This window comes from Haliaeetus albicilla, chromosome 10 (genome assembly GCF_947461875.1).
Source record: "Haliaeetus albicilla chromosome 10, bHalAlb1.1, whole genome shotgun sequence".
NCBI lineage: Eukaryota > Metazoa > Chordata > Aves > Accipitriformes > Accipitridae > Haliaeetus > Haliaeetus albicilla.
Window position 1 is genome coordinate 34927903 of NC_091492.1, and position 12960 is coordinate 34940862.

At 45.1% G+C, this 12960-nt stretch overlaps 1 long non-coding RNA gene across 1 annotated transcript; it reads left to right on the forward strand.

Annotated features, from left to right (window-relative positions):
* Positions 1-1834: 1834 nt before the first annotated feature.
* Positions 1835-8394, forward strand: LOC138687464 (uncharacterized). Its single transcript, XR_011326645.1, has 3 exons — positions 1835-2633; positions 4598-4789; positions 7058-8394. It is a non-coding gene; the product is annotated as an uncharacterized lncRNA (long non-coding RNA).
* Positions 8395-12960: the final 4566 nt, after the last annotated feature.

Here is a 12960-nt window from a genome sequence, read left to right on the forward strand (position 1 = left end):
TACTTCAAGTATGTGCAGCTGACCTGGTGTGATTTAATTATTTTGTGGTGATACCTAGCAGTCCCAGGCACAGCCCTACTGTGCTTGATGCAGACAAGACAAACCCCAGACAGCTCAAAAGAGCTTACAGCTTAAAGCCTGGGTGCACTTTAGACAAGCCTTGAAGGTCTTCCAGAGACTTCATCCCCCATCTCTGATGCTGCACTTGCCTAAGCAGCGTTCTTAAACCAGCTCTTAGGTGGAAATAGCTTTAAGCCCCTGCCTGTCCTTGGAAAAACATTCCACCTGGTCTTTCATCAAGCTTTTATCTTTAAACTTTCACCCCCCTCCCCTCAATAGGAAGCATCAGGGAAAAAAATCAGCAGTTATAAATATTAAAAGTTTCATCTGCACTGAGTGAACAACCCTTATCAGGCTGCACACCCGCTGCTGCTACTGCTCTACAGGTCTCCACAGACTGCAGATTATAGACGCTTTAATCATAGTGCATATTAACTGGAAGGCCAGATTGAAGTACCAGGCAGAGAGCGCATAAGTCACTCGTGTTATTATTTGATTTTTATCAGATATGGGGCGCGGGGAGAGGGCTGTTCTGGGCTTTTTTGTTGTTGTTGTTGGGTTATTTCAGTGAGCATAAAAGATAGTTTTATGAAAACATTGACATAGTCCCCCAGCCTCCCCACCCGTCACTGCCTCGTTCCCCCACCAGAGGATAGTGATAAGGTCTCTCTGTGTTGCAATGGACTGCCCTTGGTTTATTTTCCTGAGCTTTCATTCATTTAAAGGCCATTCAAAGTCATCCCAGCCTGAAGGTAAAAGATAGAGCCACTCGTCAAGAGCACGATGGGATTTATCTTGTGAGTCAAAGGTCTGAGTCACTATGGTGTTTGTGTTAATCAGCTTAGATTCTTACTTTTAAGCTATTCATTAGGGGATAGAGGGAAGTGTAGATTTACATCCATAAATAAGTGGAAAAGTGCAAATGCCAGCCAGAGGCTTGGGGCAGGCTTGCCTTGAGTAGAGGGGTCTCTGCTCTGGGGCAGTCAGTGCCTGTCCTCTTCCAGCACAGTGGGACAAATTCCGCTCGGCTGCAGGCTGGCAGTCGTCCTCCGGGAAATTAGGCTTGTGTGTGTAAAATAACTCACTTTTCACACCATACGCTCGGGTATCTCAAGGGGATATTAGGAACTGCCCAATGCATATCCCCTGTCATCTTAACCACCTGGGAGTCTACCTCTGCCCCTCTGGATTGCACATAAGCTCCTTTCAGCATAAAGGAGCCGGACACCGAGTGAGTTTATAAATCCTGTCTTAGCTCCAAAGGGACCAGATCCACAAAGCTCCCACGTGCTTAAAAAAAAAAACCCGGTAAAAAATGCTTAGCCCTGCTAAGCACCTGCTATTAGTATTAAGGTGGTTTCCCAGCCTTGAGATGCTGAAAGCTGCAGTGTAGCCGTAACCCCTGTGTTTTCCACTACCTAGTTTTGAAAAACAAATGAGCTCTTGCCTAATTTACAGCCCTGCTCAGGCAAAGAGGGCTACAGGATCTCAGTTCGACTGACACCAGCCTTCTCCAGCACTATCATAATCAATATTCATTAACTGAAGTCTATTGGACTTGGAGATTTACTGCTATTAATAAGCCAAGAGTCTATCTTAGTGTAGTTTATGATGGAAATTTTAGGTCTGTTAATAAAAAGAATTGCTTTTCTGCAGTTTCTTAGCCCTGTCCCTGGGCCATGCTTGCATCACTAAAAAGAGAGAACTGGAGCACATAGGCAGAGCCAAAAGAGAGAAAAACAGAGGGAAACTTCTCTTCAGAGCAGGTGGAAGGCACCTGCAGCTGGATTAGCTTATGGCCGGCTTCAGAAATAACCCTCTTGTTATCTAAGCAAGTAGAGGGTTAAAAATCCGTGAAGAATTCAGTGAAGTTAGATGTTGCACATACTAACAAAACCAAATATGTACACAATGTCTAGGATCAGGATGACCGTCCTTGAGGTTGTCAGAAGCGATGAATTAGAGAACTACTAATCAGGAGTTGGCTGTCCTTGAAGGAGAAACATCCTGGAAAATATGTCAACTATATGTACTTTTAATTATCATGTTTGTACTTAATTTTGGATAGTTAGCTAAACTGCGTCCTTAAGCGAACTACCCTCATTATAATACTAAAACTCACACCCACTGGGCAGGAGACCCCGGCCCAGGCGGAGACCCTTACTCATAGAGCATGCGTAATGAGAACAGAGATTGTGTAACCATATGCAAATTACTAACCAATCAGTATTAGAGGGAAGTCTGTGGGAACCTACCAAGTGAAAATAATGTGTATAAAAGGAACTCTGGAGAATACCGAGGTGTGCTAGTTAGTGGGAAAGCACCTAGCACCCAAACTTGCACAACTTTGTAATAAACAACATCTGGTCTCTGTGTGTGAGATTGGCTCATTGCACACCGGGTACCGAAACCCACTTTTGGGACAACAGTTTTGGCAGCCCACATGGGACATCGCTGAGAAGCCTTGCCTGGATCGACTTGCTGCAATCAGCGAGGAGAAGCGGACCGCTCAGACTCCAGCACGCACTGAACTGATTTTTGGCGACTCCAACGGCTCCTCTCCCTGCTGGACGGTGAGTAAACAAAGTTGCAATGCTGAAAATGAGATATTGCTGAATAGGGGATCTGCTAAGAGGGGCTATTTGTCATTTAATATTTTGTATTTGGTTAATGACGGGACGCATCCCTTGTTTTGTATCTGATTTGGTATCTGTTGCGTAATGTTACACTCATTTGGATTTTGAATATTTCTGCAGAAGTCGTTCCCTTAGAAGGACCGCAGCGGGAGACTGAGATACACAAGTAGGCGCCTCATATACAGTTTCTTAAGAAACAATATGGGATCGTGCCCCTCTACTGAGACACCCCCTTGTTCTCCCTTGGGATGCATCCTGAAACATTGGGATAAGTTTGGAGGGGATCCTCTAACAAAAGAAAAACTCAGACAATGCTGTAATCAGTGGCGGCCAATGTATAAATTAGATCAAGAAGTGTGGCCTGAAAATGGATCCATAAATTATAATACTATACTACAATTAATGTTGTTTTGTAGAAGGAGGGATAAATGGGATGAGGTTCCTTATGTTGATATACTTTTCTCTTTACGTAATAACCATGAAGTCCGAAAGAAGTGTGGTTTGATGAATAATGATGCTAATGGCATGTATGTGTTAGCTGATAATGGAAAGAAAAAGTGAAGGTGGTGTTCTGCATGTGATATAGGGAAAGGATGTATTAGGAAAAGTGAAGAAGAGGAGGATGCTCAAATGTTGGTGGCAAAACCCAATGATAGAGAGCAGGATCTTGAAAGCGAGAGTGATAGCAGTAGCATTGAAATAAAAGAAGAAAGGATTATATCCAGGGATTGGATACCTTTAGCCTGATATCGGGGAGAACCTGATTTCAACAACAGCCAGTTATTCAAGCTCCTTTGCATCAAGCAGTAGGACCAGAAGGGTTACCTATGTTTGTACGTTTACTACATCAGATTTATTAAATTGGAAGGAGTCAGTAGGGTCATATCAGGATGATCCTGAAAAGATGCATAGGTTGGGACAAAGCGTCATAATGAATCATAACCCCACATGGGGAGATACACAGATGTTGTTCAATACCCTATTTACTCCAGAAGAGAAAAGGTTAGTATTAGAGAAATCTAAGGAAGAAAATGAAAGGCAAAACATGAAGGACGATCCTACTAGATTCAGGCCAAAAACAGACCCCAGTTGGGATCTCAATCCTACTACAGGAAGGATAATGGTTAAACAATATCAACAATTGATTCTTTATGGGATACACCATGGGGTCCCTAGGCAAAACAATATTTCTAAATTGTGTGGGGTACAACAAGGGATAAATGAGAAACCCACAGCATTCTATGAGAGATTGTGTGAAATAGCTAGGAAATGGACTGATTTAAATCCAGAGGAAGAAAGTAGCAAGATGATGTTTAATACGCTGTTTATCAGTCAAGCAGCCCCAGACATCTGAAAGAAGTTACAGAAGGTCGATGGGGCTGAGGGAATGTCCATTTCACAATTAATAGAGATAGCATATAATAATAGGGAAGAGGTAAAAAAGAAAGAGAGGCAAAAAGAAAAACAAAAAGATGGGAAGCTACAGGCTGCTTTACTGGCTGTTGCTATAGTGGGTGCTTCGTGTCGGGGTCAAGGGCAAGGAACAGGAGGAAGCTTTAGAGGAAACATGACCCAAGGAAGAGGCAGGAGTTGTGGTCCCCGAATTATGGATAACCAGATTGGACCAAATCAGTGTGCTTATTGTAGAAAAAAAGGACATTGGAAAAATGCATGTCCAAAATTGGAAAAAAGGGACACAACTACCTGTGAAGGGGGGTCAGGTACCTGAAGCTGCTGAATTTAACACTCCAATATTACCAGTAAGAAGCCTTGGTTCCAGGAATACCAATTAATGCAAGACCTAAGGGCAATAAATCAAATTGTGCTTGATGTCCACCCGGTGGTACCAAATCCCTACACTTTGTTATCTGCTGTTCCTGAGAATAACATTTCTTTTACAGTATTGGTTTTAAAGGATGCCGCCTTTTGCATTCTGCTGGAAGCTGAGAGTCAGAAGTTGTTTGCTTTTGAATAGGAGAGTCCATCCACAGGACAAAAAGTGCAACTCTGCTGGACAGTACTACCACAAGGATTCAAGAACAGTCCTACTTTGTTTGGTAACGTACTGGCCGAAGAATTAGAGCACTGGCAAGGTAAGAAGCCTTCTGTCACTCTTCTACAATATGTAGATAATATACTTCTGGGGACAGAAACTGTACAGCAGTGCAAGGAGGCGACCATAAGTTTGTTGAACTTTTGGGAATTAGCTGGATATCGAGTATCTCAGAAAAAGGCACAAGTGGCACAGAGGGTTGTTATCTATATTGGATTTGAAATATCACAAGGAGAGAGAAAACTGGGGACTGAATGTAAAGAAGTGGTATGTCAAATTGCCCTACCTCACTCCAAAAGAAAACTAAGAGGATTCTTAGGAATGGCAGGATGGTGTAGACTGTGGATACCCAATTTTGGGTTAATGGCCAAGCCTCTATATGCAGCCATAAAAGGACCAGGAGAAGTCCTAGAGTGGACTTTGGAGTGTCGAAGGGCCTGATGAAAGCTTCTGATTTAGGATTACCAGATTTTACTAAACCCTTTGCATTACATGTACACAAGAGATTACACATAGCCTTGGGAGTTTTGACCTAAATGTTGGGGGAGCGGAAAAGACCAGTGCCATATTTTTCTGAACAACTAGATGAAGTAAGCAAGGGGTGGCAAGCCTGTCTCTGGGCTGTACCTGCAGCTGTATTGTTGATTCAGGAAGCTTGGAAATTGACTGTGGAACAATTAATTACTGTATTTGTTCTGCGTGCAGTAGTTGGGGTATTAGAGCAGAGACGACAGCATTGGTTATCCCCAAGCAGGATGATACAGTGCCAAGCTGTATTATTGGAACAAGATGATATAATCATGAAAACATCTTCCTCCTTGAACGCAGCCACATTGTTGCCTATTACTGGTGATGAGAATTCGGTACGTGGTTGCATTCAGTCTCTTGAACAAGTGTATTCCTATCGACCAGATTTGAAGGGCACCCCTCTGGAAAATCCAGACTGGATCTTATTTATCGATGGTAGTAGTTTTGTTTCAAAAGGAGAACAAAAGGCCGGAGATGCAGTAGTGACTCGGAATGAAGAAATTGAGTCTCGGCCTCTTCTTATACACACTTCTGCACAAAAAGCTGAATTGATTGCTCTTACTGGAGCCTTAGAGTTATCACAAGGGAAACGAGTGAATATTTATACCGATTCTAAATATGCTTTTGGAGCTGTGCATGCTCATGGAGCCATATGGAAAGAACGGGGACTTTTATCATCCCAAGGAACTCCTGTGAAGCATGGGGCAGAAATCTTAAAGTTATTAACAGCAGTCACTATGCCGAAAGAAGTTGCTGTAATACATTGCAAAGCTCATCAGTTTGGATATACAGATGTAATTAGGGATAATTGAAAAGCTGATGAAACTGCGAAAAGAGTATCCTTTAATCAAGTAATGGGCACACTGGTGCCGGAAACAGTGATAAAATTGGAAGTTCCAAAACATAATGAAAAAGGAAATGAGTTGTTAGCCAAACTTTTAGATTGTGAAAAAACTAAGGATGGATGGTGGGTTACCCCAAATGGACAATGCATAGTTAATGCTCCAGTTATGAGAGAATTATTGGAAAGGACTCATAAAAGTACACATATGGGAGCTGATGCACTGGTTTTCGGCATTAAAAGATATGGAATAGGACCCAGAGTGCAACAGTATGCTGAAGGACTTGTTAAACAATGCCAAGTTTGTTGCAAGAATAATCCAAAAATAGAAAAGAAGCCTTCACCTGGAGAGGTAAAGTGAGGGTATCTCCCTGGCAAATACTGGAAAGTTGATTTTTCTGAGTTACCAAAAAGTAGAGGATATAAGTACCTTCTGGTATTAGTGGATACCTTTTCCGGGTGGCCTGAAGCCTTCCTGTGTTTTACCAACAAGGCTAGAGAAGTAATAAAGATATTATTGAGGGAAATAACTCTTAGGTTTGGAATCCCAAAAGAAATCTCCTCAGATAAATGCCCCCATTTTATTGCTGAAGTGGTGAAAGAAGTTTCCAAATTCTTACAAATAAAATGTGAATTACTTACCCCATGGAGGCCACAATCCAGTGGAAAAGTAGAAAGAATGAATCAGACCCTAAAAAGACAAATTGCAAAATTGTGCCAAGAAACTTATTCTAAATGGGTAGATATGCTGCCTATAGCCTTAATGTGAATCTGAATTACACCTAGAACTAAAGAGAAAGTAAGTCCCTTTGAAATACTGTGTGGGAAACCATATTCCATAAATCTAACAGGAGACCATGGGCAGATGCATGTAACAGGAGCTCAGATGCTTTCTGAATATCTTTTGTCAATGGCAAAGACTCTTTCCTCCCTATACAGGTATAAACGAACAAGAACTCCAGTGCCATTGATACGCCAGTACACTTCTTCCAACCTGGGGATCAAGTGTATCTCTGGACATGGAGAGATGAAGCATTAAAGGAGGAGTGGCAAGGACCGTATATTGTGGTGTTGGTAACAAATACTGATGTCAAATTAAAGGGAATAGATTCCTGGATTCACTACACTTGAGTAAAAATGGCTCTGGGAGAAAAGTAGACTTCTGAAGAGATACAGCCGCTGAAACTGAGGCTTTCCAAAGCCTCATGAGTTGTACCTAGTCCATTTATTCAGTATTTGTTAAAATATGTATCAAATTGTGGGAATCATTCTGTTTCAATTTTGTGTCATAGGCTTACAAGCTCAATGTACCATGATCTACCTACTCCCGCAAATGTGTCATGGCAAAATTTGTGGATTAATACTAATATTGACCCTAGAGAGATATAGGAATTGAATGACTTGATTGTTTGATTCAGAAGAATTTCCACTGATCTAGATGAAATTTGGAAACAGACTAAGATATTACATGAAATTCAAAAAGATGACACATCCTGGGGATTGGAAGAAGCATGGAAATGGTTAACTTCCTGGTTTCCTGACCTGAGCTTTGGGATTAAAAGGTTAATAGCTATAATAATAATTATACTGCTTGCCTTTATATGCATATATGTTGTGTTAAAATGTACTTTAAATGTTGTTCAACTATAAGAAAAGTAGCATATGAAAATATTATGTGAGACTTAAATAGGAAGTGCAAGTTTCTTTGTATAAATCTCAAAGGGGGAATTGTTATCTAAGCAAGTAGAGGGTTAAAAATCCTTGAAGAATTTAGTGAAGTTAGATGTTGCACATACTAACAAAACCAAATATGTACACAATGTCTAGGATCAGGATGACCGTCCTTGAGGTTGTCAGAAGCGATGAATTAGAGAACTACTAATCAGGAGTTGGCTGTCCTTGAAGGAGAAACATCCTGGAAAATATGTCAACTATATGTACTTTTAATTATCATGTTTGTACTTAATTTTGGATAGTTAGCTAAACTGCGTCCTTAAGCGAGCTACCCTCATTATAATACTAAAACTCACACCCACTGGGCAGGAGACCCCGGCCCAGGCGGAGACCCTTACTCATAGAGCATGCGTAATGAGAACAGAGATTGTGTAACCATATGCAAATTACTAACCAATCAGTATTAGAGGGAAGTCTGTGGGAACCTACCAAGTGAAAATAATGTGTATAAAAGGAACTCTGGAGAATACCGAGGTGTGCTAGTTAGTGGGAAAGCACCTAGCACCCAAACTTGCACAACTTTGTAATAAACAACATCTGGTCTCTGTGTGTGAGATTGGCTCATTGCACACCGGGTACCGAAACCCACTTTTGGGACAACTGTCTTGCTTTCCTGTAATTTTTTAAGCCACTGTCCTACATGCACATGAGTGGAGCAAAACTTGAGCTGTTTGGGAACGTCACCCACTCAGCAGCAAGCCTGAGCTCTCTGGCCACTTTCCTTCTGTACCCGGAGCACTATCGGTCAGACACAAGCGCGCTGCTGGGATCCCGGCAACTTCCCCGGTGTTTTATAGCTGGAGGATATCTGCCAGCGATGACTGCTAGTTCCTCATGGGCTGTAGTGCCAACTTTCCTCTCCTTGAGAAATAAACCCCAGGATGCTCTGGTTGATGGTGCTCACACAGGGGGGGGTGAGTGTCAACTCCATCCTAACAGAGTTAAAACCTGCAGACTCCATGGCCTGCTGGTATCCCCAGTTCGTTGCTAAACGAACAGAGCAAACCTTATCAAAATGAGCAGACTGCAGTCCCGCTAACGCAGCTCCGCTTGCGCTAAAGATAAGTGATGCTTTAATAAAGCTGCGCATTATCCAGATTGTGGCTGGAGTGCTTATGTGAGGAGAAGCATCAATCACAGGTCACTGTATTTAACTTTTATCAAATATTTAGGTGGGTGGCAAAGTGCGTTCCTGTGCTGCTCTTGGGGAAAGAGTGTTGGGCTCCGAGATACAGAGTGAATGAATCATCAGATCCCTTTTGCCTACATCAGTTTCCTGCAGATTGGGAGAGTGAGGATTTACATTTTAGTTACCTCACCTGGAGATGGGAGATACCACGTGCTGTGGTCTTGGAAACAGAGGCTTGATGACCAAGAACTGCAGTTCCCAAGTGGAAGGCCTTCGGTCTCATCTGCTGGTGAAGAGACGGGTCTCTGCTGGGTGTGCTGCTCTGCCCAGGTAAGGTCCTCCTGCAACTTGGGCAACGGCTCCTGGAGTTGAGTGAGTCTTGAGAGAAGCTGTAGGTGAAATTTGCTGCTGTGTCACACAGGTAGACTTACGGGGGGAGGTCAGGGGGAGGGATGCAGGCAGTTAAGTGAAGTGCCACCGCAGTGCCTGATTTACTTCAAACTTTCTCTTCATTTCATACTCGGCAGCAGAGATTGTTTTCCCAGCAAAAATCCTCCCCGTTCTTGGTGCCTAAGAGTGGAAGGCTGAAGCCCCCCTTCTTCCTCATGGGGGGCATTGCTGCCACTGGCAACCTTTGCCTGGGGCTTTGGTCCTGGCGGTCTGAGTTGCTGATGTGGAGCCTGCCAGGCTGCGTCCCACAGGCCAGCGAAGCTGGAAGCCATCCTGTGTGGTCCTCTGCAGCACCCAGGCCCTGGGGAGCAGGTGGGGGGGGTTTCTCCCAGCTGCCCTCCCACATTCTCATCGTCTTGTTTGGAGGGAAATGCCGCCCTGGGTGTTCTGTACAGAGCTGGGCAGCAGGCGGTTGCTCTTTGGGAGTTTCATCCACTGCTGGTCGCTTATCTCCTTGTTACAAGACTGTGGAAAAGCCTCTGCTTTTAGCAGCTGGCAACGTGCACTATCGTGGAAAAAACCAGATTAAAAAACTCTGGTCTGAACCTAAAAGACAGGCATCAGAAAGAAAAGCAGAGTCTGTTTGTAAGATCAGTTTAGCGTCCCACCATTTCGATGCAGAGACCGGTTAGGTCATTTGTTCTCAGACGACGTCTGATGTGTGAAGAGGGACGGGGGAACTGGCTCTTTGAAAACATGCTGGTGAAGGATGACCCTGCTGGGTTATTTGTCCTAGAGCCACACTGAAGCCAGAACGGAGCAGGGAGGGGGGCAAGAGAGCCGTGGTGGGAAGTCATTTCAGATGTTGTCAGGTTAGCAGGTCGCAAAGACCGGAGCAGCATGCTCGGGACTGGCCCAGAACCTGCGTCGCCATCACAGCAGCCTTTCCCCATCCAGGTCCCCCCCCGAAACCTGCGCACCCCATTCCCGCTCCACAGGACTGGCTGCCTGCCGGGACAGAGCCCAGCCTTGGAAAGGGTGGAAAAAATAGCAGCAATTGCTCTCCCCGTCTCTGCTCTTGGGGGTGACGGGTAAAAGCAGAGCCTTGCTGAAGATTAGCACGATAGCCGCAGCGGTCGTTACTGCGACGATGACGGTCCCAGGCTCAACTGAGTGGGGGAAGAGGGAGGAAAAGAGGGGACCCCGCTGCGGCGAGGGACGGTACGACGGAGAAAGCGAGGGCTGAACAGGGCTGAAGTCAGGGCCCTGAGGGCAGATGGGACCCAGAGCTGCCCGGGGGCTTTCCCTGCTCCCCCTGCCCTGGAGGGGGCCAGAACCGGGCCACTGAATCGGCGCTGGTGGCCACTAGAGGACGGTGCAGACCGGGCCAGGCGGCTCCCGCACGGATGGCGCTTCGCCGGCTGCTCAGCACAGGCAGCGCGGAGCCCGTTTGCTCCGAGGTTTACGCGAAGCCTCCGCTTCCTCCAGCTCCCCTGGGAATACGTGGTGCCCAGCCGGGCTGGAGCATCACCGCCGGCGTGTAAATCCCCCCCAAAACCAGAGAGACCCGCGGCTTGACGGGACCTGGGGCTGGACCTGCCTAAGAAACCGCCCCGCCGTGATCCCGGTGGGTTGGGATGGCTTTGAGGGACTGAGGATGCTGAAAAGAGAGGAGGGAGAAATGGAAATCGCAAAGTGCCAGGCTGTGTTTCGGTGCAAGGTGGTTGCAGGGAGGCGAATCTGTCCTCCCTTGCTCTGGCTGGGGTTCTCTCCCAGGGGTCTCGGCAGGTGTTGGCTGCGGGGTAGGGGAAGGAGATGATCGTGCTTGGAATGAACGGTGCCCATGTTTCCTCTCAGCGTCGCACTTACAGGCTGTGAGAAGGTCACTCCGACCCTCCTTTGGTCCCGGTGACATGTGTGTCACCAGTTGCAATGGCTGAGCTCGTGTCGGTGAACGCTTTGCTTGCTGATGCTGCATCGTTCTGCTGCATGCGCAGTCTTCTCCTGGTTCTTCCCAAAGTAGCCACATGTGGTATTTCATCCTTACGTTTTTTTAAAGCATGTCCTAAAGTTCTTCAGTCCCAGCTTAAGAAAATATTCTGATTCAGGATAGCATTTAAAGATATGCTTTAAATGTCTTGGCAGATGAGATGTAAATTTGTGCTTTAGAGCACTTGGATGTCTTTAACGTTCTCCTGAATTCCTTACTGAGGAACTGGGGTGGCAAAGCACCCACCAGAGGACATCTGAACAAAATACCAACAGGGCAAAAACTGCAGCCCCAAGTACCAGGCTTGCTCTCAGAGGGCCCTTCAACCTAAGCCGCAATTCCATCTCCAAAAACCTTACGGCAAGACCAAGCACTCGGTGCAATCGTGCAGAAAACCTGCAGGAGAGGCTCTGCCGCTGGTGGGGGGGGTGTCAGACCAGCTCTTCTGTCCTCAGAACTGCCCGCCCCTGGGGGCAGGGCTGGTTTTGGCGTGCTGGGACCCTGCCTACATGGTCAGCTCTGAGCACGGTGTAGGGTTAGTCTCCCACACTGGCAATCTCCTAGTCTTTGTGGAATTCACGTTCTCATGACTATTGGCAAGCATCACTGGCTGCAGTCGAAGAGTCCCAGCCTTACTTTGGTGTTACGGAATAAATGAGGGGAGAGGCATCTTCTGGTGTGGGTTTGTCCTTCTGTCGGAACAAGTACTTTACCTCAGCAAAACGTGTGTAAAAGAATGTAAAAATCAGGCTAGTACCTAATAATATTCAGCTATGGGCTCAGAGAAAATAGCCTCGTGGTCTCCTCTGGCTTTCAATCTGATGATGGGTGAGAGATGCTCACACAGATAAATAATGAGGTGAGCGGAGCATCCAATTAAACACTCATCCCAGCCACCCAGTAGGAACGACCCCTTTATCACTCTATAATGCATCACAAAGGCTCTCTTGATGGTTTTCTACTGCCTATAGCAAAACAGAGCTGGATTCTGTTTCTGGTTTAGCTGTTTCTAACACTATTCATCATTGCTATATCTAAACATGATCTTACTTTGATAATAGGACTCCAAGCAGTGAGATTAAAATAACTACATAATAAAATTCTAGATTAAGCTGAAACTATGGTAAATCTTTCAGAGCTGTAGAAAGGTAATAGCTAAGCTGCACGGACTCAGTATTTTGTTGAATGACTATGATAAAATGTGTTGATCCACATTATAGCTTTATGTCTGTTTCTGTATAATAACCATAACTACAGTTCAGCTGCGGTTTGGCACTTAAAAAGATCTCCTTTGAATTTATAACTTGTTGCATGTCTTTTGTTTAGCTTTTATAATCTCCAAACGGTAAAAAAAAAAAAAAAAAAAAATACTTGTGCAATAATAAGTGATGGGTATTGACTCAGCACAGGGGCTGTTAAGAAAATGGGAAGGACAGATCTCTTCTCCCCTGCTAGGAGCTCTTTGGTTTTCTTGATTCAGCATGGTACCCCTGCAAGTCCTGATTTAAGACTGTAGCTGTAAAGGAGAGAGAAGTGGGGGGTCACAGTGCACTTTGTGAGTGGCCAGGACTGCCGGTGCCGAAAGCCGAGGCTGCTGGC